Source organism: Pleurodeles waltl, chromosome 7, assembly GCF_031143425.1.
Source record: "Pleurodeles waltl isolate 20211129_DDA chromosome 7, aPleWal1.hap1.20221129, whole genome shotgun sequence".
Taxonomy (NCBI): Eukaryota; Metazoa; Chordata; class Amphibia; order Caudata; family Salamandridae; genus Pleurodeles; species Pleurodeles waltl.
In genome coordinates this window covers 1,488,068,256-1,488,086,262 of record NC_090446.1, presented here as the reverse complement: position 1 = coordinate 1,488,086,262, position 18,007 = coordinate 1,488,068,256, and the positions used below count along the sequence as shown (strand labels likewise).

General features: G+C 45.6%; 1 protein-coding gene across 1 annotated transcript in view; it reads right to left on the bottom strand.

The window, feature by feature from the left end:
- Positions 1 to 17,144, bottom strand: part of LOC138246552 (myeloid cell surface antigen CD33-like) — a 248,615-nt gene extending 231,471 nt beyond the window's left edge. Inside the window, exon 1 of the mRNA XM_069201222.1 lies at positions 17,069 to 17,144. The gene's annotated coding sequence lies outside the window, so the exon portion shown is untranslated. The remainder of the gene's footprint in view (positions 1 to 17,068) is intronic.
- Between the last annotated feature and the right edge of the window lie 863 nt (positions 17,145 to 18,007).

The window sequence follows — 18,007 nt, the reverse complement described above, 5'->3', positions numbered from 1 at the left end:
TCTCCGTTCGCTCCTTCCCCTCCCTTGTCGCGTCCTGCCTCCCTTTCACTTCCGGCGGTCCGGAAGTTTCCAAGCATTTCCCTGGAAACAGGGAAACGCGGTAGTGACGTCACGAGCGTTCCCATGGTAACATGGGAACGAGGATCTGACGTGTTGGGTTCACCCGACACGGAGTCGACTGACGCTTCCGGAGGAGTGATCGGGGCTGCCCGATCACAGTAACCCTGTAATCATGTCTCAGACCTGCCACTGCAGTGTCTGTGTGTGTATTTTTACACTGTAAATTCGACTTGGCAAGTGTACCCACTTGCCAGGCCTAATCCTTCCCTTTTCTTACATGTAAGACACCCCTAAGGTAGGCCCTAGGTAGCCCCAAGGGCAGGGTGCAGTGTATGGATAAGGTAGGACATATAGTAATGTGGTTTATATGTCCTGACAGTGAAATACTGCCAACTTCGTTTTTCACTGTTGCAAGGCCTGTCTCTCTCATAGGATAACATGGGGGCTACCTTTAAATATGATTATAGTGTAGAATCCCCCAGAGAGTAGATGGACATGTGGAGTTTGGGGTCCCTGAACTCACAATTTAAAAATACATCTTTTAGTCAAGTTGATTTTAAGATTGTGCGTTTGAAAATGCCACTTTTAGAAAGTGAGCATTTTCTTGCTTAAGCCATTCTGTGACTCTGCCTTGTTTGTGGATTCCCTGTCTGGGTCAGTTTGACAGTTGGTCTGTTTTTCACCTCGCACTAGACAGTGACACAAAGGGGGCTGGGGTGTAACCTGCATTTCCTGATTAGCCATCTCTGCTAGGAGGGAGAGGTGGAGTGGTCACTCTCATCTGAAAGGACTGTGCCTGCCTCTGACAATGCTGGCTCCAACCCCCGGTGTGTGTCTGAGGCCTTGCCTGGGCAAGGCAGGATTTCACAAGTAGGTGTGAGTCCCCTTTGAAGAAAGGTGACTTCAAAGACTAAAATGGGTATAAGAAGGGCACCCAAATCTACAGACTTTAGAAACACTTCTGGAACCAAGAGGAACCTCTGCCTGGAGAAGAGCTGATAGCTGAGGAAGAAGTGCTCCCTGCCTGTGACTGTGCTTTGTGGAGCTTTCCTGCAGTGCTGCTTCTGCCAGAGTAAGAGGGCAAAGACTGGACTTTGTGTGCCTTCCATCTTGTGAAGAAATCTCCAAGGGCTTGAGTTAGAGCTTGCCTCCTGTTGTTTGAAGTCTCAGGGACAGCAAAGACTTCTCTCTGCCAGCACCTGGAGTCTCTGGAGAGACTCCTGCTCTGACAAGTGGTGCCCGATCCAGTCCCTGGGCCCTTGAAAGAAAAGCTGGTAGAAATCCAAGGAAATCGACTTTGGACGACTCCGGACCGACGCCGCTGCTGAATCCGGTAACACCGCCTGCACCTGACGCTGTGACCTTCGCTGGAACGCGCCGATCTTCGCAGGCCTGACGCTGCTGCAGCCCCGCTGAAGTCCGCGACTCTGTGAAAGTCGCCGCACCACGTCGTGACCGACGCCACTCGAAGTGCGTGGATTCAACGTTTCGCACAGACGCCGTGATCCCCGACTTCGCGCATCGGCTTGTTTTCACTCTTCACCAAAGGTACTGTACTTGGGGGTCTACGCGACACCGTGTCCAGCGCCGCTGGTGTCGGCTTGTTGGGAACGACTCCGTCACAACGCCGTGTTAACATCTCATCGAAGAATTTTTGTTTCTAAGCGCTATTTTTGAGTTTAATCTTTAAAAATTCATAACTTGACTTGTGTATGTCGGATTTTTGTTGTTTTGGTCTTGTTTTGTTTAGATAAATATTTCCTATTTTTCTAAACTGGTGTTGTGTCATTTTGTAGTGTTTTCATTAAGTTACTGTGTGTGTTGGTACAAATACTTTACACCTAGCGCTCTGAAGTTAAGCCTACTGCTCTGCCAAGCTACCAAGGGGGTAAGCAGGGGTTAGTTGGGGGTGATTCTCTTTTACCCTGACTAGAGTGAGGGTCCTTGCTTGAACAGGGGGTAACCTGACTGTCAACCAAAGACCCCATTTCTAACATTGGTGATCAACGGTTGGGATTTGGACTTGTATTTGTACTTGACATACAGTGATTAAGTGTACACTACTGTTTGAGTTCAGACCATTACGTGATCACATACTGCTTGTTTGGTGATCTTTTGCTTTTTCTCTAAAGGACTCCTTTTTGTTCTACTTCCATGATTTTGCTGATCCCTTGACAGATTCTTTTTACTTCATTGGGAACTTATTTTCTGCCTTTGGAACTTTGCACTTGTGACCATCATGCGTCAATCTGGAGATGCAACAGCCAGAGCTGTGTTTGAAATAGAGAAACTGAAGGAGTACTCAGTTGCTCAATTGAAACAGTTCCTTAAAGATCTTGACTGTCCCACTGAGACCTCCACCAGGGAGGGGGAGCTGCAAAAGGCACAGAGGGCCTGGGAGACAGTCAAGGAGGCTGGAGGGAACACAGAGGAGGGGAATATGGGTGGGGAAGTGCAGAGGATACACAGTGGTGTAGTGGAGGCACCTGTTACGCCTGGGGGGAGGGTCCCCAGGGGGGGGTAGAAGGGTGTCATCCAAGAGTCTGACTCCTGAAGAGTTACAGGACAGTTACAGGACAGACAGGCAGAGAGGGCTCGCTGGTTGAAGATCAAGGAGTTGAGGATGCAAAGGGAGAAGGAGTTGGAAGAAAGGAGGAGGGACTTAGAGGTCAAAAAGAGGATTTGGGCTTATGAGCTCAAAATGAAGGAGCTGGAAGTCATAAGGGCTGAGTCCAGCTGGAATGGTGGCAGCAACAATTTTATATCCAGTGCTGCTGAAGAAGTGCACATGCCCAGAGATGTGGTGCCCTACTTGAGGGAGGGAGTTAGCACACGCCAGGAGGTTCAAGGGTATGAGGTAGATCCAGTGATGCACAGGGTCCCTGAGGTGGATTGGGGAACTGGCATGGGGAGTCATATTCCTACTGGTGGGAGGGACACTCTACTGACTCTAGGTGAGAGTGACAGGGAGAAGGGTTCCCCCCAGGTAGAAGTCCCGGTTATGGAGTGTGAAGACATCCCAGAAGAGTGTGGGTTGAGTGTCAGGGACAGTCAGGTACTGTCTCACGAGTCTCAGGAGGGTGATGTGGGGCGCTTTTTCAAAGCAGAGTCACTGGATGGTTGGGTGAAGGGTACTTTGGTTAATTTATGTGAGGGGCTGAGTGATGTAATTGCTGGAGAGCATATGTCTAGTCCTTATTTTCCAGAGCTACGCCAACACCAGGTGGAGTGTGAGTTCTCTGACCCCAGGGAGCTTACAATGGAGGCAGACTTCTGGGTGAGTACCAGAGAGTCTGAAGAGGCATTTGGGGGTGCTCCTGAGAGGAGTGGTCTAGGTAATTCCCAACCAGGTGAGGTAGGAAAGGATTGTAGTGTCCCAGGTAGGTCCCAGTACAGTGGGATGGGTGAGGGACCCCATGTTCAGTCTCAGAGGAGAGGGAATGGGGATGGGTTGAGGCCCAAGGTGCCCGAGATCCGGTCCCACGTCCTGGAGGGTTCCATGAGGGAACACCAGGAGGGGAGCCTAGCCTGTACCATAGGGCCATCTATTGAGGGGGACCCCACAGTGTCAGGAGAACTTGGGGGGGTGGCTGTAGCCAGCCAGTGTCCCACCAGTTCTGGTGTCTGGCAGTACCACTCCTAGTGAGGGGGTGCAGAAGTCCAGACAGAGGGTTGAGAGGGGGTTGCGGACCCCAGTGGAGAACCTGGAAGGTCAGGGGTCAGCTCCGAGAGCAGAGCCCCCCACGAATGACCTTTGTGAGACCATTTCTGGGTTGTGGGGAATCCAGACACTGTCAGATGGGCAGAGGTCAGAGGACCTGCGCCAGCCAGACTCTTGTGTGGCCCTTGGGGACAGTGTGTCCCTTGAGGGGGGTTAGTGTGCCCCCCTGGAAGTCCTGGTGTGCCAGGCAAAGGTTCAACCGCAGGGTGGTGACTCTGGGTTGAATGATCAGGTTCAGGGGGTAAACTCTGACCTGATGGGAGGTAAGTGTGCTCCCCAGGAAGTCCTGGGTTGCCAGGTGGTGGTCCAGTCTGTGGGTACAGACCCTGGACTGGAGGATCAGGTTCAGGGTGTCCCCCCTGACCTGGAGGAAGGGGTTACTGCTAACAGTGCCCATCCTATGTTGTCTTCTGAGGGGTACACTCCTAGTTGGGGGGTGCAGGACCCCAGAAGGGTGGCAGGGGGAGGGAAGCCTCACCCCTGGCCCTGGTCCAACCTGAAGGTGCAGACCCCAGGTTGGCGGACCAGTTGCAGGTTACCAGCCATGCACTGGTGGAAGAATTGTGCAGGACTGCTTCTACAAGCACCCTGACAGTTTTTGACTCTGGGGGTGCCGCTTCTGCAGGGAGGGTACAGAGCCCCAGAGGGGAGGACCAGGGTCAGATTGTCATCCCTGACCTGGTGGAAGAGAGAGTCGTCAAAGGGTGCCAGGCACCTGGGGCTACCGCCCCCCACTCTCTGCTGTCACAGTGGTTGGAGAGGCCTGAGGTCGGGCTCTCATCCCTGACAGTTGTCCGGGGCCACCGTGGCTTGCTGTCCTGGTGGACAGAGTTGCCCCTGGGGGGGGGCGAGAGTCACACCCCGGGGGTGGAGTGGGCAACACCACTGTGTTGGCCCTGATGGTACTATCTGCCCAGTGGGATACATCTGTGAGCAAAGTAAAGTTAGGTGCTGCACAGATGGTGTCTGCAGATGTGGAGAAGGGTTCCCCATGGGTTAGCTTAGTGGGCCCTGAGAGTATGGACAGAGGGATCCAACTGGAGTCAGGAAGGCGTAGAACTGGAACATGCCCCTGCTGTTGTGGGCATGGGTCCTTGTTCTATCGCCCCAATCAGGGAAGTACATCAAGGTATTGATTGTTCTCCCCTGGTTTTAGGCTGGTAGGGCGTCGTGTTGGACTTTTTTGCTTATGCAGGGTCATCCTCAATCTTTTTGCCTCCTGCCTCCTATTTTTTCTGACCTGTTGCTGTTGGCTTCTGAACTCTGAGCACTTTACCACTGCTAACCAGTGCTAAAGTGCATATGCTCTCTGTGTAAATTGTATGTAATTGGTTTATCCATGATTGTCATACTTGTTTTACTGTTAAGTCCCTAGTAAAGTGCACTAGAGGTGCCTATGGCCTGTAAATCAAATGTTACTAGTGGGCCTGCAGTACTGGTTGTGCCACCCACATAAGTAACCCTGTAATCATGTCTCAGACCTGCCACTGCAGTGTCTGTGTGTGTATTTTTACACTGTAAATTCGACTTGGCAAGTGTACCCACTTGCCAGGCCTAATCCTTCCCTTTTCTTACATGTAAGGCACCCCTAAGGTAGGCCCTAGGTAGCCCCAAGGGCAGGGTGCAGTGTATGGACAAGGTAGGACATATAGTAATGTGGTTTATATGTCCTGACAGTGAAATACTGCCAACTTCGTTTTTCACTGTTGCAAGGCCTGTTTCTCTCATAGGATAACATGGGGGCTACCTTTAAATATGATTAAAGTGTAGAATCCCCTAGAGAGTAGATGGACGTGTGGAGTTTGGGGTCCCTGAACTCACAATTTAAAAATACACCTTTTAGTAAAGTTGATTTTAAGATTGTGCGTTTGAAAATGCCACTTTTAGAAAGTGAGCATTTTCTTGCTTAAACCATTCTGTGACTCTGCCTTGTTTGTGGATTCCCTGTCTGGGTCAGTTTGATAGTTGGGTTGTTTTTCACCTCGCACTAGACAGTGATACAAAGGGGGCTGGGGTGTAACCTGCATTTCCTGATTAGCCATCTCTGCTAGGAGGGGGGGTGGAGTGGTCGCTCTCATCTGAAAGGACTGTGCCTGCCTTTGACAATGCCGGCTCCAACCCACTGGTGTGTGTCTGAGGCCTTGCCTGGGCAAGGCAGGATTTCACAAGTAGGTGTGAGTCCCCTTTGAAGAAAGGTGACTTCAAAGACTAAAATGGGTATAAGAAGGGCACCCAAATCTACAGACTTTAGAAACACTTCTGTAACCAAGAGGAACCTCTGCCTGGAGAAGAGATGATAGCTGAGGAAGAAGTGCTGCCCTGCCTGTGACTGTGCTTTGTGGAGCTTTCCTGCAGTGCTGCTTCTGCCAGAGTAAGAGGGCAAAGACTGGACTTTGTGTGCCTTCCATCTTGTGAAGAAATCTCCAAGGGCTTGAGTTAGAGCTTGCCTCCTGTTGTTTGAAGTCTCAGGGACAGCAAAGACTTCTCTCTGCCAGCACCTGGAGTCTCTAGAGAGACTCCTGCTCTGACAAGTGGTGGCCGATCCAGTCCCTGGGCCCTTGAAAGAAAAGCTGGTGGAAATCCAAGGAAATCGACTTCGGACGACTCCGGACCGACGCTGCTGCTGAATCCAGTAGCGCCGCCTGCACCTGACGCCGTGACCTTCGCTGGAACGCGACGCTCTTCGCAGGCCCAACGCCGCTGCAGCCCCGCTGAAGTCCGCGACTCCGTGGAAGTCACTGTACCACGTCATAACCGACGCCGCTCGAAGTGCGTGGATTCAACGTTTCGCACAGGCGCCGCGATCCCCGACTTCGCGCATCGGCTTGTTTTCACTCTTCACCAAAGGTACTGTACTTGGGGGTCTACGCGACTCCGTGTCCGGCGCCGCTGGTGTCGGCTCATTGGGAACTACTCCGTCACGACGCCGTGTTAACATCTCAATGGAGCATTTTCGTTTCTAAGCGCTATTTTTGAGTTTAATCTTTAAAAATTCATAACTTGACTTGTGTATGTCGGATTTTTGTTGTTTTGGTCTTGTTTTGTTTAGATAAATATTTCCTATTTTTCTAAACTGGTGTTGTGTCATTTTGTAGTGTTTTCATTAAGTTACTGTGTGTGTTGGTACAAATACTTTACACCTAGCGCTCTGAAGTTAAGCCTACTGCTCTGCCAAGCTACCAAGGGGGTAATCAGGGGTTAGCTGAGGGTGATTCTCTTTTACCCTGACTAGAGTGAGGGTCCTTGCTTGAACAGAGGGTAACCTGAATGTCAACCAAAGACCCCATTTCTAAAACTGCTGCCTTCCAATGAAGGAAAAAAGACAGAGTGAAAAGATATGTTTTTATTAATAACGGGATGATGTGATGTATTGATGTCCCGAGGCTCTGCCCTTATACTGAGGACAAAACTATATTAAGTCGCACCGTGATGTTTTTGCAAATGGCTTTTAAGAAACTTGCTAGCACAACGTAAACATTGATTAATCAAATAATTTGTTTATTAATACTATAAGTGTGCAGAAATGCTGAGTTTTTTAATCTGTTTTTAATGTCTGTAAACAATCTTGCTATTGCTATGAATTTGATTATTAATGTACGTAATAAAGCATTTATTCATTTACTCAGCGTGTCACACATTGTGTGGTGCTGCCTTTGGAAACAGTGGATCTGTCGATGGGGGAAAAAGCCACAGCTGATATTTTGGTGTTGTTTACATGTTTACAAGATGACCTGAGGTAGCATGGATCCGTGACATTAGTTGAAAGAGTGTGATTACGTGTTGGATGAGCTTTTTAAAAGGGACAGCTTTCCCACAACCATTTACAGTGACAAAAGTTTCCAGCAAGCGTCTAAAAAGTTTGAAGAATACTTTATGGAGAGGGAGAACATCCAGAATTAAATGGAATAACAGGATCATTTAACAAGCTCATTAAGCATGAAGACCATTAAGGAAACCAATGAATTAGATAGCCGTAATTAAAAGAATGACAAAACAGAGGTACTGGAAAATAGAATTCTACTCTACTGCATGACACCATTTATGATGAAAGGAAAATAGTCATTTGAAATACTCAATGGGGGTACACCCATTACCAATGTGTGATCATACTGAATGAAATGTAATAAAAATCCTGTGATTATGAGTTCAGAAGGTAAACATGTATGTGTTTTATTGGTTTTGCGAAGTACTAACCTCGCTAGGAAGCAGCAGAGAGCTGCATATTACAGGGGTGTTCTGTAGACTATCTACAAGATCAGGTACATCAAATAGGGATTACACAAATACACTTCAGACATTAAATTTCACATTTTGTAGACACAGAGATTAGGGAGTTTTCCCAGACTCACATCATGTTGAGACAATCTCCATGATGCCAAAAAGTGGGACCTACAAAGGACAAATAAAGGGCAAAGTACAGACAAGATAATGTAAATGTAAATTTGATAGGAGTAGTTATACTATGGCTGAAGTGGGCAATATGGTGATGGTGAAAATTCTAGTGGAGGGAAGGAATTTTCTAAATTATTTAAACCTATTTACAAGTCGTTAATTATTCAATAATTTGCTAAAAGCATATGATCATAGTAGCTGGAGTCAAATAACTAAATGTTTGGAAAACAACAAAAGATAAGAAGAAGTGAATAATGGGACACGGGTGGAAGACAGCAGACAGATTGGACATAGCTGTGAGAAGGACAGAATGGAGTACAAATCAGGGGTGAGATGACAGCTGTACAGGAAATGCATATCTTAGAGACTATGCATTAAAGCAACATTGTACACTGTTTTTTTTTTCAACTTAGAAATACGCTTCCATTTTTATATTATTTATATTTTCTTTTATATATGGTCTTCTCACTCATTTATACTCTCCTTATCTATTCAGTCATTTATTAATTTGGGATTTAAATAGTATATGCCACCTAATGGGCCTCACAGCCCTGGTAATAAACCTCTGCTATAGTACTTTTACGCTTCATTTGCAGGGCAGATCTGTTCACAAGTGTTTTGCATTCAGGAACATGGCAGCATTATAAATTAGTGTGAAACTTACTGATATTGAAAGCAGCGTGCTCTCTGGCGCTATTTGATGGCCATGTTTATGCAAACTTTCTCTAGAATCCTTTGACTTGTGGGCCTCAGGATCATCTTTAACATTAATTGGAATGGGTTATTCTCTCTCAACTGCCATTATCAAATTTCATGAATCCAACAGTTGCCTTCAACTCTTTGAAGACCTATGAAGTTGTTCTGAATCCCACTCGGCTGCCTGGTCAGCGACTGCTTCAGGCATGGACACCTCTGTAAGCACAACCCAGAGCACTTCTTCTTGTGCCACTTTGTCAGATGCTATGGCATGATGACTCTCTTCAGTGGGAATCAGTCATTTATATCCTCCTTTCTTCTCTTCAGTTTGCATTTTCTGACACCTGGTTGATCACTGCCTTGCAGCTCTTCAGTTCGCACCTTTCAACGGTGATTTATAATTAAATTTGATTGTGCTTTGTAAACTTGGTTCTCTTTCCTTCAGCATTAACGCTCCATATAACTTTATTTTGAGTGGCAGTGCAGTACTTTTTTTATATGGCTTTAGTTGTAGTTTCTTGACCAGCGATGCGCAGACTTATCAGTGAAGCATTTCTTACATTCAAGCACTTCACACCTACTGGAGCTGCACTTTGACTCCCCATATGCCAAACGTGAACTCAGCATTTCAACAAAGGCACACGTGGCATGCCCAGTTCATTTGTTTGGACCACAGCAAACTCTCCTTTGGCTTCCTATCCTAATTTCATTGCCAGTTGTAGCCTCTACCCCAGCCTAGGTCCCTGCCAATGATTACACCACACACAGAGCTTGTTAGACTTTTCATCCTTGGTGTGGTTTCCCCTAACTTTTTGCCTCTGTTTCCCAGGTAGTTGATGTGTGCCTGACTCTGTTTTTGCTGTTTTTTTTACTCTGGGCACTTTACCACTGCTAACCAGTACTAAAGTGCAAGTGCTCCTATACAACAAAAGTGCACTAGAGGTGCCCAGGGCCTGTAAACCAAATGCTACTAGTGGGTCTGCAGCACTGGTTGTGCCACCCACCTAAGTAGCTCTGTAATCATGTCTCAGACCTGCCACTGCAGTGTCTGTGTGTGCAGGTTTAAACTGTAAATTCGACTTGGAAAGTGTCCCCACTTGCAGGGCCTAAACCTTCCCTTTTCGTACATGTCAGGCCCCCCTAAGGTAGGCCCTAGGTAGCCCCAAGGGCAGGGTGCAGTGTATGGTTAAGGTAGGACATATAGGGGGTTATTACAACTTTGGAGGAGGTGCTAATCCGTCCCAAAAGTGACAGTAAAGTGACGGATATACCACCAGCCGTATTACGAGTCCATTATATCCTATGGCACTCGTAATACAGCTGGTGGTATATCCGTCACATTTGGGACGGTTTAACACCTCCTCCAAAGTTGTAATAACCCCCATAGTAATGTGTGCTATATGCCCTGACAGTGAAATATTGCTCAATTAGTTTTTCACTGTTGTAAGGCCTGTCCCTCTCATAGGTTAACATGGGGGCTGCCTTTAAATATGATTAAAGTGTAGATTCCCTTTGGGAGCGGATAGACATGGAGTTTGGGGTCTCTGAGCTCACAATTTCAAAAAACATCTTTTAGTAAAGTTGATTTTGAGATTGTGTGTTTGAAAATGCCGCTTTTAGAAAGTGAGCATTTTCTTGCTTAAACCATTTCTGAGACTCTGCCTGTTTGTGGATTTCCTGTCTGCGTCAGTTTGACAGTTGAGCTGGTTGCACCTCTCACTAGACAGTGACACAAAGGGAGCTGGGGTGTAGTCTGCATTTCCTGATGAGCCATCTGTGCTAGGAGGGAGGGAGGGGAGATGTGGTCACTCACACCTGAAAGGGCTGTGCCTGCCCTCACACAATGCAGTCTCCAACCACCTGATGTGTGTCTGGGACCAGGCCTGGGCAAGGCAGGATTTCACAATCAAGAGAGACTCTCCTTTGAAGTAGGCCTACTTCAAAGGGCAAAATGGGTATAAGAAGTGCACCCAAAACCACAGACTTTAGAACACTTCTGGAAACCAAGTGGAACCTCTGCCTGGAGATAAGCTGAAGAGCTGAGGAAGAAGAGCTGCCCTGCCTGTGCCTGTGCTTTGTGGAGCTATCCTGCAGTTTCTGCTTCTGCCTGTGCTAGAGGACAAAGACTGGACTTTGTGTTGCCTTCCTTCTTGTGAAGAACTCTTCAAGGGCTTGATTTAGAGCTTGCCTCCTGTTGTTTGAAGTCTTGGGACAGCAAAGACTTCTCTCTGCCAGCACCTGGAGCCTCTTCTGAGACTCCTACTCTGCAAAGGGGTGCCCATCCAGCTCCTGGGACCCTGAGAAGAGAAGCTGGCCGCCCAAGAGTGAGAAATCCACGCACCAGCCACTGTGCGGGAAAAAGATCGATGTGACTCTGATCTGCGGCTGAAAAATCGAAGCGCTGCCGACTTCGCATCTGAAAATCAATGATCACATGCAACGCGACCGGAAGATCGATTCCCCAGGCTGAAGAAAGGATGCACAGCATCGCTGACGGATGCTGGTGAGATCGCTGAGTGGTTTTCGGATCATCGTGCGGCTAGATTTCTGACACGAACACCGATTGGTGTGTAAAAATGACGCAAGGCCTGCCCGGACCCGAGAGTGCTGGCTGGACGGATGCATCGCTCTCCTGCAGAGAGAAGAAATTACGCACGCCATCCCGACTAAAGGAGAAACAACACAAGGTCTCGCTCGTGAGTGAAATCGATGAATCGAAAACCCTTTTTGAGGCACACTGGCCCGTGCAGGGTTATTTTTTATGCACCCAAGGTACATTTTCACGCTAACAGCGTTAGTGTGTGTTTAAAATCACATGAAAACTCTTTTTGCATTTTTAGTGATAACTTGACTTTGTGTATTGTGGATTTTTGTTTTCTTGGTCTCGTTTTGTTTAGATAAATATTTTCTATTTTTATAAACCTGTGTTGTGTCATTCATTAGTGTTTCATTAAGTTACTGTGTGTGTTGGTACACATACTTTACACCTAGCACTGTATTAAGCCTACTGCTCGTGCCAAGCTACCAAGGGGGCAAGCAGGGGTTAGCTGAGGGTGATTCTGTTTTACCCTGACTAGAGTGAGGGTCCTTGCTTGGACAGGGGGTAACCTGACTGCCAACCAAAGACCCCATTTCTAACATAGCTGTAAATCACGTCTTGACTCTGCTGTACCTGTGAACTCCCAGCATTCTGAACCAAGCTTTCATTACATTCTAGTCACTGCAATGGAGTCTGTTCGAAGCCAGAGGGTTCCATCATAAACTTGCAAGACACTACAGTTCAGGATATTTGCTTTTCACAAGTTATTCACATAGATGACTACAGCACATGTTTCTCGAAAATCCACAGAAGTGACTAGCAATTTTAAGCTGGTGGAAGCTGGAGTCATTTTTTTCGCAGTGACCCAAAAAGTAAAGGGCAGAGAATACAATGATTAGACGGTTATTCCATAGGATCCGACCATATTGAGAGCCAAGGACTTTTTCACTCCAGTTTTCAAGTGAACTAAGAATATAGGTATTCATGGACAGCAGTAGAAAAGATATTAACAACAGAATGTGGGAACCTGAGCCACTCATGCCCTTGCAACTGCTATGCTTGATAACCTGTGAACAATTGGGTGGCAAGCATCAGTGTTTCTGTCAAATTGAACTGAAAAGGTAACAGCCATTGTCGCTGAGAGATACATTTTCCTTATTGGGGAACATGGTCCAGCTGCAAATGAAAATAAATGGAAAGGTACCCATTCCCCTATGTCTGCAGTCTTACATATGAGGACTGTGTGGCCTTGATTGTATATAAGTAAAATGAAACTGACAGATTGCAAGAGAAGCTGTGAAAGGGATTCTTATAGAATAACCTACTCCCAAGTGATGCAAATTGTCTAACTCAGTTCAGATTACTGCACAAGGTGAGAACACTATTAAGTCCATCCATTCAACTTTTCCCACAAATATTCCACATTAACTTTGGCAAATTAATATGATGCTAAAAAATGTAACAAAAAGTTCAAAGTCAGTTCTACCCACATTCCTAGATTCAAAATCCATACTGGGCTGTACCTCAGTCTGTACCACCTGAATACAAAATACACGTGGGAGATGGATCCATGTGGTATGCAATAAAGAAATGAACATAGCAACCTACTTTTAGTCCGCAATAAGTGAAAACCCAAAAAAGGATTATGCATTACGGAAACCAAATGGCAGTCACTAAAGATACGGAGAATGCAACACTATTATAAATATGCCTAACATTGATATACTGGTACATTGGGGGACATTTTGAAATAAAGTGTTTCATTAACGCAGCAGCAAGGTATGGCGTTGGTTGGTCCGACTTTCAGTGAGCTACAGAAATCAAAAAGACTACATGTTGTTTTCTGTGAATAGTTCAATATCTTTTTGTGTACATGAAACTTAGTGGAACCAATGAAGAGGGCTAAAAAGTGTCCAGCAAAAGCTCACACTTTAGACTTGTTCTAGAATGGGATACAGAGCAGAACTCCTTTCCTCCTCACTCATCCTGGAAGTTATTCCCGCACCAATCTACTCCCATCTTTTAACTTGCCTTTTCATTTCTCAGCACACCCATTTATGTAATAAGAGATTACGCGGAGGACCCACATGGTAACCACTCCAGTGCTTTAATCATTTAGATATAACTCACCCGGGCTTGCTCATGAACTTGTTCAAAGATGTCTCATATGAAAAAAAAACACTAAACTATTTCGGAAAAAATAGTAAAAGCTTCGATGATACCTAAAACCATGTTTCTAATTACATTGGCACTCGATAAGGAAACATCTGTAGACAATAGCCTACCTCAAATTTCAACAGCAGTTATTCTGTAAAAGACTGTGTTCAGTATGTTTTGGGATTCATATGATACATGTTCTCATCTTCATTACATAAATCTATGTGGTACAGTGTTATTTACACAGAACAGGATGGGCGACACAGTACTGCAAGAATCACATCTGATATTCCCTCCTGGTGTTAAAGAGGCTGGAATATTCCATTCTATGAAGTTGCTGCTGACCTTGTGGATCAGGCCTTTTTAATACTATCAGAGAGGGGACAAGAGACAGAAGAGGAACTGTCAAAGATACATAGATCACAAAAGAGATTTCATTTGAGGTATGGGGAAGTCCTGAAAAATAGTGATATCAAGGAGGTGACGTGAAGAGTGGGGAGAGAGTGAAGGAGGGGGTGGGGCAGGCAAAGTGTGAGCGAGCAAAAGAGAGAGAGAATGAGAGAGCGAGAGAGAGAGAGAGAGCGAGAGAGATGGAGAAACACCCAAAAGTGACATACTAGACACAATCACACAGAACGAACGATCAAGGGGAGAGTGAGATGGAGGCATGGAGAGTGAAAGAGAATTCATCATGATAGGCTGAGAATCAAGATGGGTTCCGCTTCTGCAGGTGAACCACACACAGAACGGTGGGAGCTAAGAGAACAGCTTGTGGGTAAATTGATGGGAAGGGGCTATAGTGTCTGAAGTCAGAATAGTATGCTGAGAGGGGTAGGCGTTGTAGTGTGAGGAAAATTGAAATAAAGAGGAAAAATAGGAATATGGCCCATTTTCACAAGTTGTCTGGAGTAGGTAACACAGCTAGCTGGATGTAGCCTTCATTATCTCCCGTGGTTAGGGACCAGTGCAGGAGCTGAATGAGTGATGCTTGTGCATTTTTCCTTCACCATGATTGTTAAATGATGTAGCTTAGTATGTTGAGTAATAAGGGATTGATTCAGATCAAGGCGGTGATCACTAAATCAACCAAATTCTATACGTTTTCATTGTCATGATATAAAAAACTCTCATTTGAGTTGCATATATGTTGGACATGACACAAGCAGAGACTCCTCCAACTCCCACATTGGCTCTGTGACTGTTCAGGAGTAACCCCACAATAAATGTTGACAGAATGTGCTCTGAGTCTCGAATGTCTGCCATGCTTTCATAAGTTTAGTGTTCAAAACATACTGGAAAACACCTACCAGCATGTGAGGAAGACTAGATAGTTGGTACTGAAAATGTGTCCCCATTGGAAAACCTCATTTGATTGGAGAAATGCCACCACTATCAGAACATCTGCCAACCTGCCAACATCAATCCAAAACTCCCCATCTGATAGGAAAGTACGAGGAGGGGCGTAGCCTGGGGAGTTGGCTGGACCTTGAGCCTATAAAAGAACTTAGGAGCGGCGTGGCCATGAAAGGAGCAGTGCTTTGTGCAGGTGAGTATCCGTGACCCACTGCAAATCTCCCCCCAACAAACACAAAAGAAAAATAACTCAAAGGAGGCTTCAAAGTCTGCAGCTGATGTTCTGGGGATATTACAAATCCCTGATGGACATCAGCTGTGCTCGGCCTCAATGCAATGTTTGATGGAAACATTCTGTGCCAGGGTTCCCAACTTACATTGTCTGCTACCGTATGATATCGCGCCTCACTGGGTGATCCTGTGAAAGGAGCTGATATCGTGTGACAATCATTGGCTCCTTAAGAGTTGTCAGGTATGTTGTGCCTGAGGTTTCATCCCATGAGCAGCATAGCCTCTGGGATGAGAATATCTTCTACACTCTAAATATTGTGTATTTTGGAAATCTACCACAATTGCCACCCCAATTTCATATAAAGCCCTGGGACTGAGGTTGTTTTGCTTTTGCTTGTGTTCACGAGAAATTGTTTTGTGCTGTGTGTCAGGATATTAGTAGGAAATAGCATGTTTTACTAATTTAAGAACAGTTAATGTGATTGATCAACTTTGCTTTCAGGGAGACAGGTTAGCCAGAGGGCAGTCAAGGATTACAGGAGAGCTTATTTAGTTGGAAAAACTGGATGTAATTTCTGGACAAGGATGACCATGTTGAGGCCAGGCGTTGGGGAGCAGTGAGTCTCAAGGGAGTGGGCCTCCTAGTTTAGTTTTCAGAGGTGTGAGTGTTTAGGACTGAGAAAGGAGGCAGATAGTTCCAGAGGGAGGGGGCATTAGTACCAGGGGAGGAGGTCCATAGGTCCAGATTGGTGGGATCTTTCAATCCAGAGAAAGGAGCGCAGTCTGTTAGTTACTAGAACGTGTGTGGTATGTCCTGGAGGTGAGTTGTTTTGGGCATAAATGTTGTTTTTATTATCTGTTTCAATTGAGAAGTAGCCATTGTGTTTGCTGCAAGAGGGAGGGAGGGGAACGGTTTTACTCCTGGAAGAAGCCATAAATGTGGGGGAAGATCTATCTGACTGAGTAAGATTCTCGGAAACGAGAAAGGTAATCAATATGATAAAGACAGCAAATATGCATTTTAGTACTAAACATGTTTTACAAATCCGAAAATCCATGACAGATATTGATTGAAACAGGGTTATATAACAAAGAATTTACTGAATTTACAACTAGATTGTTTTAAATATATTGGTCCATTACATCTTACTGCCTCAATGAGAAACACAAAGCAAAGTCTGGTTTAAATCCTGCAGACCACCCCTACACCTAATGCAAACAGCTGAACACCTAATAGAACATAACTCAGGTGCATTAAGTGATACCCCGTGTGGAAATCGCAAACAAATCCACGCACATTCAGTGTAGACGTAACACTGCATAACTAAGTGGCCAGTAGATTCTGCGAGTTTATTTTCCAGACAATAGTTCTGATCAAACTGAAACCTGCACATTTAAACCTCATTCATACCTAACCTGTGCTTGCATTAAAAACTTAGTGATCCACACTAAATATTAAAATATTCTTCATATTAATTGTTAAAAGATTTGTCATCTCCGCAATTACGTGATAAATCTGAAATTGTCTTTTGTTGGTTTAAGACAAGTGTGGTTTGATCTGAAAACGAAATGAACCATCTCGGAGTGTTCGTTTGCATAGCATAACGCTTAAAACACGTCATACCGTTTATATGAAATAGCCATTTTTATTTACAAAGCATGTGCAGGAAGGAACATCCAAAAACCTCTCGTTGCACCCCGATGGGTGGGGGACATAGGAGGCTGCAGGAAGGGACTAACCGGGAGGACCAGAACCTGGGTTCCCCACGAATATGATACTTTTTCACCTCCAAGGCACCAGCACTCACGTTTGGCATGCAAAAGCACAATTACTAATAATCATGAGTGATTAAAACAACCGTGGGCTGTGGCACCGCCCCCAGCCCTTTAAATGAGTCAAATAGATTTCATGTACTTACTGTGTGAAAGGAGCCGCTCGTGCATCTAACTCCCAGGCGCCCAATGCTGGTGCAGAACATTCAGAGCAGCACAAAGTGAGCGAGGGACTGAAAAAGCAGAACTCCGCAGAGCAACTTCCTTGTCTCAATACCAGGCAGCCTTCCCCTTTTTTTGGCCTGGTTGGCCCCTCCTGCGGGGGGTTTAACGTACCTAAGTTTGCACGACAATGTTTGCATATTTTATCTGCAACGCATTGCACTTTATTCTCAACAGAAAGGGAAGTCATCTGGCTCAAGCAGTAGTTACCAAGACCGGAGAGAGGGTAAAACAAGGGTCCAGACTAAAACGAGACTAGAGATGTGCGTAGCATAGATTTAAACCAGGACCCAGGCCTTGGATGTAGTTACTCCAATGGATGCCAAGCAGTGCTCATCCAGTCCTGGCCTCCTAGTCCAAAGCACTTTAACACTGTGCATGCTCAAGCTTTCCAGTTCATACTATTCACTATACTCAAATATTTACTAATTATAGGCACTAACAGCGACAGACTCGTCAGACGGGATTTAACCCAAGATACTTTGACACCAATACAATCTTAACATTGACCGAATGAATACTTCAACTGACTAAAATGTATTTCTACAATGCTGAACTTTCCCACCTGGTTTATTATTAGCCTTGAAGAAGCCCCAGGCAAACCTGCCACAGGGGATGAAACACGTGTTGGCTCTCTGCTCATATATCAATGTTTCTTTGTTCAAAACCACAATAAAAAACCTTCTTGAATCACCTATCTTGACTCAATGTGCTATATATTACTATACATCTACAAGTTTGGAATCATATCTGGATACATTGTGGGTTACGCATTTCTCCTTAATCTCAAGACTTTAACTGGGGCAAATTGGTCCATACCCCACAAGATAACCCACAATCAACTTTGAACGGGCATTTCAGAA